This window comes from Scyliorhinus torazame, chromosome 5, assembly GCF_047496885.1.
Source record: "Scyliorhinus torazame isolate Kashiwa2021f chromosome 5, sScyTor2.1, whole genome shotgun sequence".
NCBI classification, from domain to species: Eukaryota; Metazoa; Chordata; class Chondrichthyes; order Carcharhiniformes; family Scyliorhinidae; genus Scyliorhinus; species Scyliorhinus torazame.
The window spans coordinates 174355881-174366107 of NC_092711.1; the positions used below are offsets into that span (position 1 = coordinate 174355881).

General features: G+C 47.7%; 1 long non-coding RNA gene across 1 annotated transcript; it reads right to left on the bottom strand.

Moving 5' to 3' along the window:
* Nucleotides 1–496: 496 nt before the first annotated feature.
* LOC140422418 (uncharacterized) lies at nucleotides 497–9503 on the bottom strand. The gene is made up of 2 exons (XR_011947448.1): nucleotides 9250–9503; nucleotides 497–6415 (listed from the first exon to the last, which is right to left on the bottom strand). It is a non-coding gene; the product is annotated as an uncharacterized lncRNA (long non-coding RNA).
* Nucleotides 9504–10227: the final 724 nt, after the last annotated feature.

Consider the following 10227-nt stretch of genomic DNA (forward strand, 5'->3'; position numbering starts at 1 on the left):
CCTTGGGCCTTGTAAGCGCCATCCGGTTGGACCTTTTCTGTGCAGATCCATTGATGTGATGATGCTGGCTGACCCCCTATCTGGGACCTCTGAACACACACCAAACTCTGTCCAACTGCCAAATCTTGCTGTTTAGCCTCCCGTATGCCTTTATCCCCTAATTTTTCAGCAGCTACAAAACCCTCTCGGTCACGGGGACTTCAGCATCACCCCCAAACACATCCTTGGTGTAAAACCGACAATTCCCTGCCTGAAATGTTCCAGTTATTGAAATTACATTGAATGAATGTCAAAGAAACAGACCAGAAACAGATCCCTGAGGTTCTGAGGTGTCCCCAGTGGTCAGTCAGACTGAACTAAACACGGGTGGTATAAAACAAACAATACTCACCCCGGTATCTGCTGTCCACGGGGACTTGCCTTTAATCAGAGCCGTCAGTGGATCCTGTTCCTGACACCAGACTGTTGTGGGACAAATGTCACTCGGAGTCCAGAGTTGGTTAAAGTTTGGGAATCTTTATTACAAACATGCAGGGAATGCTTCAGCGAACCGAAGCATCTCTGGGAGTAGTTACAATAACACACGTTTATACACCGTACAGTTGCAGCTGTTTTGTCTGTAAGTTAGTGGGAAAGTACAGGACGTCAAGGAAACAACTCGAAAACAGCTCACTTATTGGCTATAGTGACTTCATCTCTCACAAAACACATCTCGGAAAACAATAGCCAGACCAGTAATCCAGAGACCCAGGGTAATGCAATAGGGATCCAGGTTCGGCAGATGGTGAAATTTTAATTAATTATAAATCTGGAATTAAAAGTCATCAATGACCATGAGAGCATTGTCGATAGTTGTAAAAACCCATCTGGTTTCTTTTAGATCCACCTGTAGTGGGGGAATAACACTATTTACTATCCAGGATAAAATAAATGTACTTCAGCCTTTGTGGATCATTCCAGTGGAAATGTGCTCTCCCCCAGGCTCAAAGAGCATCAGCCCACTGGAAGCAAAGTCGTGAGACCGGCCCATCCAGCAGAAAGAAACCCTCCGACCCTCCCACTTCACCAAGTGTCAGAATGAACAAAGTTTGATTTGATTAAATTTATTCACGTGCACCGATGTACAGTGAAACGTATTGTTCTGTGTACAATACAGACAGATAATTTTATACATGAAAAAACATGGGACATATGATAAATACACAATTTAAATACGTAGACATCGGGTGAAGTATACGGGTCATTCAGGAGTCTGGTAACAGCGGAAATAAGCTGTTTTGAATCTGTTATTGCGAGTTCTCAAACTTTTGTATCACCTGCCCAATGGAAGAGATTGGAAAAGAGAATAACCTCGGTGAAAGGGTCTTTGATTTTGCTGCCCGCTTTCCCAAAGCAGCGGGAGGTATTGACAGAGTCAATGGATGGGAGGTGGGTTTGTGTGAGGGACTGGGCTGTGTTCACAACTCTGTAGTTTCTTACAGTCTTGGGCTGAGCAGTTGCCATACCAAGTGTCATGGGAGTGTCCCTTTAAGAAATGTTTTTGTCTTATCACATGGCTTCAGTGATGTCATTGTGTGGGTGGAGCTGGGCTGTGGCCCTGGGAGTTGGTTTTACTTCTGCTTTGGTTTGGGGCTGTTTTGTGGCTCTCAGTTTTTTGCTTTCGTTTTCACATTTTTGGCTGCTGTACTCAGAAAGAGGAGTATTTTGGCCTGTCTCTCTATCTTCATTTTAAAAGCTGAAAATAAATAATTGCTTTCTGGAAGGAATTCAAACCTGTTGTTTTGGAAAGGAAACAAGAGCATCCATACCAGGTCTTGAGTGCTGTGTGCTGGGCCACACCTTTGAAAAGGAGGTACTGGTTTATGGGATTGTGTTATTAAATTGGAACAGTTAAAGGGGGGAATCTATTAAGGGTTATACATAGATTCCTGTAGCTGTGGGGTATTTATGTTTGTAATTGATAAAAATGCTTACTGTGTGTGTTTATAAAAATGTTAACTAAATTCGTAGAATAAAGCTTGTTTTGATTAAAAGTGCTTGAGGCCTCTGTTGAATAACCCCTGAAAGGCAGCCCTGTGCTCATCGGAACCAAAATCAATAAACAATTGTAGGTCAGGTGAACTCCATGATACACTTTGGAGTTTTCTAAACCCTGGCCCATAACACAAGCTGTGATGCAGCCAGATAAGATGTTTTCTATGGTGCTCCTGTAAAAATTGGTAAAGTCAATGCTAATAATCTTTATAATTATCACAATTAGGCTTACATTAACACTGCAATGAAGTTACTGTGAAAATCCCCTAGTCGCCACACTCTGGCGCCTGTTCGGGTTCACGGAGGGAGAATTCAGAATGTCCAATTCATCTAACAAGCACGTACTTCGGGACCTGTGGGAGGAAACCGGAGCACCCAGAGGAAACCCACGCAGACACGGGGAGAACATGCATACCCCGCACAGACAATGACCCAAGCGGGAATCAAACCTGGGACACTGGCGCTGTTAAGCAACAATGCTAACCACTGTGTTACCATGCCTCCCATGTGGCAATCAATGTGGGCATGCTGAATTTCATTAGTTTCCTGAGAAAGTATATGTTTCCTGGTCATAGCGTTGATGTGGGTGGACCAGGACAGAATGCTGGTGATGTGCACACCTCGGAATTTGAAGCTGTTAACCATCTCCACCTTAGCCCCATTAATGCAGACAGGGGTGTGTACGATATTTCGCTTCCTGAAGTCAATGACCGCTTCTTAGTTTTGCTGACATTTAGGGAGAGATTGTTGTCATTACACCATGCCACTAGGTTCTCTATCTCCCTCCTGGACTCTGACTCATCGTTGTTTGATATCCGACCCATTACGTCGTGTCATCAGCAAACTTGTAGATGGAGCAGGAGCAGATTTTGCCACACAGTCGTGTGTATAACGAGTGAAGTAGGGGGCTAAGTACGCAGCTTTGTGGGCCCCGGTATTGAGGATTATCGTGGAAATGTTCGAGATCCGAACCACTACGGTCGTGTCATCAGCAAACATGCGGATGGATTTGGAGCCAAATTTTGCCATGCAGTCGTGTGTTTGTATAGGCAGTGCAGCCTTCCGGGGCTCCTGAATTGAGAACTACCGTGGAGGTGGTGCTGTTGTTGATCTTTACTGATTGTGGTCTATGGGTCAGAAGGTCGAGGATGCAGTTGCAGAGAGAGGAGCCTAGTCCTAAATTTTGGAGTGTTGATATGAGCTTGGCTGGGATTATGGTGTTGAAGGCGGAGCTGTAGTTAATGAATAGGAGTCTGACGTAGGAGTCCTTGTTGTCGAGATGCTCCAGGGGCGAGTATAGGGTCAGGGAGATGGCTTCTGCTGCGGACCGGTTGTGGCGGTATGCGAATTGCAGTGGATCAAGGAATGCTGCGAGTATGGAGTTGATGTGTCCAACATCTCGAAGCAATTCATAATGATCGATGTCAAGGTCACCGGATGATAGTCATTGAGCCACGTTGCCTGGTTCATCTTTGGAACTGGTATGATGGTGGTCTTCTTGAAGCAGATGAGAACCTTGGAACGGGGGAGGGAGAGGTTGAGGATGTCCGCACCTGCCAGTTGGTCCGCGCAGGATCTGGGTGCATGACCTGGGACCCCGTCAGGACCTGTCGCTTTCCGAGGGTTCACTTTCAAGGAGGCCGATCTGATTTTGGAGGCTGTGACCGTGGGTATGGGTGTGTCTAAGGCTGTTGGGACAGTTGACAACGGTTTGTTGGTTTCCTGCTCGAAACAAGCATTGAATGCATTGAGTTTGTTGGGAAGGGGTGCGCTGTTGCTGAAGATTCTACTCGGCTTTGCTTTGTAGCCCATTATGTTGTTTAAGCCCTGCCACAACCGACGAGAGTCCCTGTCGTTACTCTGCGACTCTAGATTAGTTTGGTATCGTCACTTGGGAGTCCGTGATGGCTTTGCGGAGGTCATATATAGATTTATTGAATAGGTCAGGGTTGCCTGCCTTGAACACCTTCAGTCGGGAGTGAACCTCCCAATTAAACCATGGATTCTGGTTGGGTAATGTACAGACTACCTTCTTTTGCACGCAATCTTCTACACATTTACTGATGAAGTCTGTGACGGTGCTGGCATACTCATTTAGGTTGGCTGCTGAGTTAACATGGGCTGAATGGCCTCCTTCTGCACTATCGAGTCTACACCTTCCCACTTAAGCCCTCACTTCCACCCTATCCCTGTAACCCAATAACCCCTCCTAACCTTTTTTGGTCACTAAGGCAATTTATCATGGCCAATCCACCTAACCTGCACGTCTTTTGACTGTGGGAGGAAACCGGAGCACCCGGAAGAAACCCACGCAGAAACAGGGAGAACGTGCAGACTCCGCACAGACAGTGATCCAGCAGGGAATCGAACCTGGGACCCTGGTGCTGTGAAGCCACAGTGCTATCCACTTGTGCTACCGAGCTGCCCTTGTTCTTGAATATGGACCAGTCCACTGACTCCAAGCAGTCGCGTAGGAGCTCTTCCGTTGCATTGACCTTCTTAACCGGATTCTCCCGTTAAGATTCTGCTTGTATGCGGGGAGAAGGAGCACCGTATTGTGGTCCGATTTTCCGAAGTGCGATTAGGGGATGGATCATCAGGTGCCCTTGATGTTTGTGTAGGAGTGGTCAAGGATGTTGGGGTCCCTGTTGGGACAGGACATGTGTTGGTGGAATTTTGGCAGTACACTCTTGAGGTTGGCCTGGTTAAAGTCCCCGGCCACGATGAACAAGGCCGCCAGGTATTCTGCTTCATTGTTATTTATAGCGGTTACAATTCATCAAGGGCCTTCTTCACTTCTGCCTGGGGTGGATGTAGACCGCCGTCACGATGGCAGAAGTGAATTCCGTGGAAGGTAGTATGGACGGGACTTCACAGTCGGGTATTTCAGGTCCGGGCAGCAGCAGCTCCCCAGGGTCGCCACGTCCGAGCACCAGGAGGAGTTGACGAGGAGGCAAACCCCTCCACCCACTCCAGGTTCAGTCCTGGATGTGATTAACAGCAGGAATAACAGCAGAATCCAACCCAACACCACTTGAGAACCCTTTTGTGTCTCAGCATGTTGGACGACTGAGTGAATCCCTCCCCACAGTGAGAGCAGGTGAATGGCTTCTTTCCAGTGTGAACTCGCTGGTGTCTCCGCAGTGTGGATGATGTTTGAAACCTCTTTGTCGCAGTGAGAGCAGCTGAACAGTTTCTCCTCAGTGTGAATGCGCTGGTGGGACATCAGTACCCGAGAGCTTTTAAACCCACTCCCACAGTCGGAGCATTTAAAAGGGTCTCTCATTGGTGTGAGTGTCATTGTGGCTCAGCAAGTGATGATCGAGTGAACGTGCTCTCCCCGGTGTGACCTCGCTCGTGTTTCATCAGGTTGGATGAGGTTCTAAACCTCTTGGTGCAGTGAGAGCAGCTGAACGGTCTCTCCTCAGTGTGATCGCGCTGGTGGGACATCAGTAGCTGAGAGCTTTTGAAACCCCTCCTGCAGTCAGAACATTTAAAGGGCCTGCTCTTGGTGTGAGTGACATTGTGGTTCAGCAGGTTGGATAATTGAGTGAATCCCATATCACACACAGTGCAGATGAATGGCCTCTCCCCAGTGTGAATTCGCTGGTGTGTCTGCAGGTGGGATAACCGAGTGAATCCCTTCCCACACACAGTGCAGGTGAATGGCCTCTCCCCGGTGTGAACTCTCTGGTGTCTCTGCAGGTGGGATAACCGAGTGAAGCCCTTCCCACAGTCAGAGCAGGTGAACGGCCTCTCCCCAGTGTGAACTCGTTCGTGTCTCCGCAAGTTGCCTATGTCAGTAAATCCCTTTTCACACTGAGAGCAGGTGAAAGGCTTCTCTCCAGTGTGACTGCGTTGATGCCTTTCCAGCTTGCATGGGGCTGTGAATCCTTTCCCACACACAGAGCAGGTGAACGGCCTCTCTCCAGTGTGACTGCGTTGATGCCTTTCCAGCTCGTACGGGCCTTTGAATCCCTTCCCACAATCCTCACATTTCCATGGTTTCTCCATGGTCCGGGAGATCTTGCTTCTCACCGTGTTGGACGATCAGTTGAAGCCTCGTCCACACACAGAACACGTGTACAGTCACTCCCTGATATGAATGATGTGGTGTTTTTTCAGGTTGTGTAACTGGTTAAAGTTCTTTCCACAGTCAGTGCTCTGTAACAGTCTCACACGGGTGTGTGTGTGTGTCTCAGTGCTTTTCCAGACACACTGATGTTTAAAATCTCTTGAAGCAGACAGAGTAGACAAACATTTCTCGTTCTGGATTCAAAAGCCGATGATATTCAGTTCCCAAGAATTGAGTGACTCAGTCAGTTCTTGACGTGATGTTTAGTTTGAGATATCGGCCTCAAACTCCTCTCGTTCGAACTTCCTGCAAAAAGATTTTACAAAAATCATCCTTGTCAGTACAGGATAGAAATTCAGAACAAACAATTCTAGTTTCTATCGAACATTTTTTCCTCTCTCTTTCCCTCAAATACTCTAAATCTCAATCTCACACACTCTCCCTCCATTCTCACTCTGCTGTATCTAATATTCACCCTCCCAATTCTCATGAAGGTGCTGATTGATGCTGCTCAACAAATCTAAACTCACTACAACCTGCACAAGAGTAGAGACTCTCCATCTAACTATATTTACGGATTAGAGATGGAGTGAATCTGAGGAAGAATTTTATTTGGTCATGCAGTGCTCATGACCAAAAACCCTCTGCCCACAAGGGTTGTGGAAGTCTAGATAGAATTTACAGTGCAGAAGGAGGCCATTAGCCCATCGAGTCTGCATCGGCTCTTGGAAAGAGCACCCTACCCAAGCCCACATCTCCATCCTATCCCCATAACCCAGTAACCCCACCCAACACTAAGAGCAATTTTTTGGACACTAAGGGCAATTTAGCATGGCCAATCCACCTAACCTGCACATCTTTGGACTGTGGGAGGAAACCGGAGCACCCAGAGGAAACCCACGCAGACACGGGGAGAACGTGCAGACTCTGCACAGACAGTGACCCAAGCCGGGAATCGAACCTGGGACCCTGGAGCTGTGAAGCAATTGTGCTAACCGCTATGCTACTGTGCTGCCCATAATCAATAATTGATCAAGATGATCAATAATTCAAAATAAAATAGGATGGGCACTTGCGGAAAATAGGTTTTCAGGGGAACAGGGATACCGAGGGGGAATGGGGCTGAATGGATTACTGTACAGAGAGTCAGCATTGACTTGAGTTACCAAATGGATTCTGTCAGTGCTGCAATGACTGTATGACTGGAAATATATATTGTAGGCACAGTACTATATTACAAAACTAGAATAGGACATATATTTTATTACAGAACCATCAATAATATATCTAATACATTCCATATAACAACATATCTCTGCCCGATATTACATTTTTTTTTAAACGTCATTTGCGGGATGTTGGATTCGCTGCTTCGGCCAGCATTCATTGCCCATCCATAGTTGCCCTTCAGAAGGTAGTAGTGAGCCGCTGCAGTCCTTGAGGTATAGGTACATCCCTGTGCTGTTACGGAAGGTGTTCCAGGATGATGTCCCAGCAACAGTGGAGGAACGGCAATATATTTCCAATTCAGAGTGGTGAGTGACTTGGAGGGGAACCTCCAGGTGGTGGGGTTCCCAGGTATCTGCTGCTCTTGTTGTTTTAGATGGTAGTGGCACTGGGTTTGGAAGGTGCTGTGTATGAAACCTTGGTGAGTTACTGCAGTGCACCTTGTAGATGGCACACACGGCTGCCACTGTTCATCAGTGTTGGAAGGTTTGTATGCTTGTGGAAGGTGGAGCAATCAAGCAGACTGCTTTGTCCTGAATTGTGTTGAGCGTTGTTGGAGCTGCACTCATCCAGCAAAGCAGAGAGTATTCCATTACTTGTGCCTTGTAGATGATGGACAGGCTTTGGGAGGTCAGGAGGTGCGTTACTCGCCATAGGATTCCTCGTCTTTGACCTAGCCCCGTATTAATATGGCTGGTCCAGTTCAGTTTCTAGTCAATGGTAACCCCCAGGATGTTGGCTGTGGAGGATTCAGCGATGGCAATGCCACTGAATGTCAAGGGGCACTGGTTACATCCTCTCTTGTAGGAGATGGTCATTGCCTGGCAGTTGTGTAGCGCGAATGTAACTTGCCACTTCAGCCTGGATTTTGTCCAGGTCTTGCTGCATTTGGACATGGACTGCTTCATTATCTGAGGAGGCATGAATGGTGCTGCACATTGTGCAGTCATCCATAAACATCCCCACTTTTCACCTTTTGATAGAAGGGTGGTCATTAATGAAGCAGTGGTTGGGCTGGGGAAACTGCCCTGAGGAACTTCTGCAGTGATGCCCTGGAGCGGAGATGATTGACTTCCAATCACCACAACCATCTTCCTTTGTGCCAGGTATGACTCGAACCAGCGGAGTTTTCCCCGATTCCCATTGACTCCAGTTTAGCTAAGGCTCCTTGATGCCATACTCGGTCGAATGCTGCCTTGATGTCAAGGACAGTCACTCTCACCTCACCTCTGACATTTAGCTCTTTCGTCCATGTTTGAACCAAGGCTGTAATGAGGTCAGGGGCTGAGTGACCCTGGCGGAACCCAAACTGAGCATCTGTGATCAGGTTATTGCTCAGTAAAGTGCTATTTGATTGCACTGGTGATGACTCCTTCCATCAGTTTGCTGATGATGGAAATAGACTGATAGGAAAGTAATTGGCTGGGTTAAATATGTCCTGTTTACTGTCCCCTTAAATGTCAGCCATCTCCTGGGGAAAGCAACCCTTTATCCTGGCCTTATCTCTAGCTTCCTGAGATTTCTCCGTGACCCTTCAACTGTTGCTTTACAGCGGAAGGTTTGATTCCTGGCTTGGGTTACTGTCTGTGCGGAGTCTGCACGTTCTCCTCGTGTCTGCGTGGGTTTCCTCCAGGTGCTCCGGTTTCCTTGTGAACTTGTTAATTGTGAACATTAGGAAAGAGACCATCCTTTTAGCCAGACAAATAAATGTGTTAAGCTGAGGGAGCAAAGGATGTCAATGTCCTTAAGAGAGAGAGAGAGAGAGAGAGAGAGAGAGCGAGAGACCTGGGCCAACCTTTGCAGAGTCTGCACCCTCCCTGGATTCACTTCCTTTCCCTTCAGTTGCTGCCAGTCACCAATTGAAGGTCAGAATAAGAAAAGAAATGGTGGAGAAAAGAAAGTGTTTTACTCACAGATGTTGGAGACAGGTGTCTCTGTCCAGTTCAAGCTCATTCAGGGTTGCAGGAACAACAGCTTTGCTCGGCAGAAACCTCCATGTCCAGCTTCCGGAATGAGACAATGGGGAAGCTCTGATTGGCGGAGGAGCAGTGTCCTTCCGGTCCTCCAATCTTCCCATTGGTCACAACTTCGCAGTCAGGTCTGCGGATGTGAGCTCACGAGCACATGCGCAGCTGCCCCTGTCGCTCAGACATGCGCAGTCCCGGGCCAGGGGAGAGGGAATCATCGATAGCTGGAGCTGTCAGTCGGTTGGATGGAAACCGTCTCAAGGATGTGTTGGGGGAGGGGGGAACAAAGGGTGGGGGCGGGGCTCCCGTGTCCTCGCGCCGGGCGGTGCACTCAAACGCAATGACGTCACTGCGGAGCGGAATTATTCCTTTTGGCTGATTTGGAGGACGAGCTCCTTTGTGATGTCACAATGTGGAGGTTGGACAGAGTTTCAGACGGAAACTTCGTCCTCTGGGCAACATCTGGCAGCAAATCAGTGTCTCCCCCTTTCATAAGGCCATAACGTGGAGATGCCGGCGTTGGACTGGGGTGAGTACAGTAAGAAGTCTTACAACAGGTTAAAGTCCAACAGGTTTGTTTCAAACACAAACACTAGCTTTCGGAGCACTGCTCCTTCACCTGAGAAAGGAGCAGTGCTCCTAAAGCTAGTGTTTGAAACAAACCTGTTGGACTTTAACCTGGTGTTGTAAGACTTCTTAATAAGTTCATAAGATACAGGAGCAGTATTAGGCCATTTGCCCCATCGAGTCTGCTCTGCCATTCGATGATGGCCGATCTCATCCTGGCCTTATCTCTACCGTCCTGAGATTTCACCGTGACTCTTCAACCCAATTAAAAATCTGTCTAACTTCTCCCTAAATTTACTCACTGTCCCAGCTCCACCGCACTCTGGGATCGTGAATTCCACAGATTCACAGCCCTTG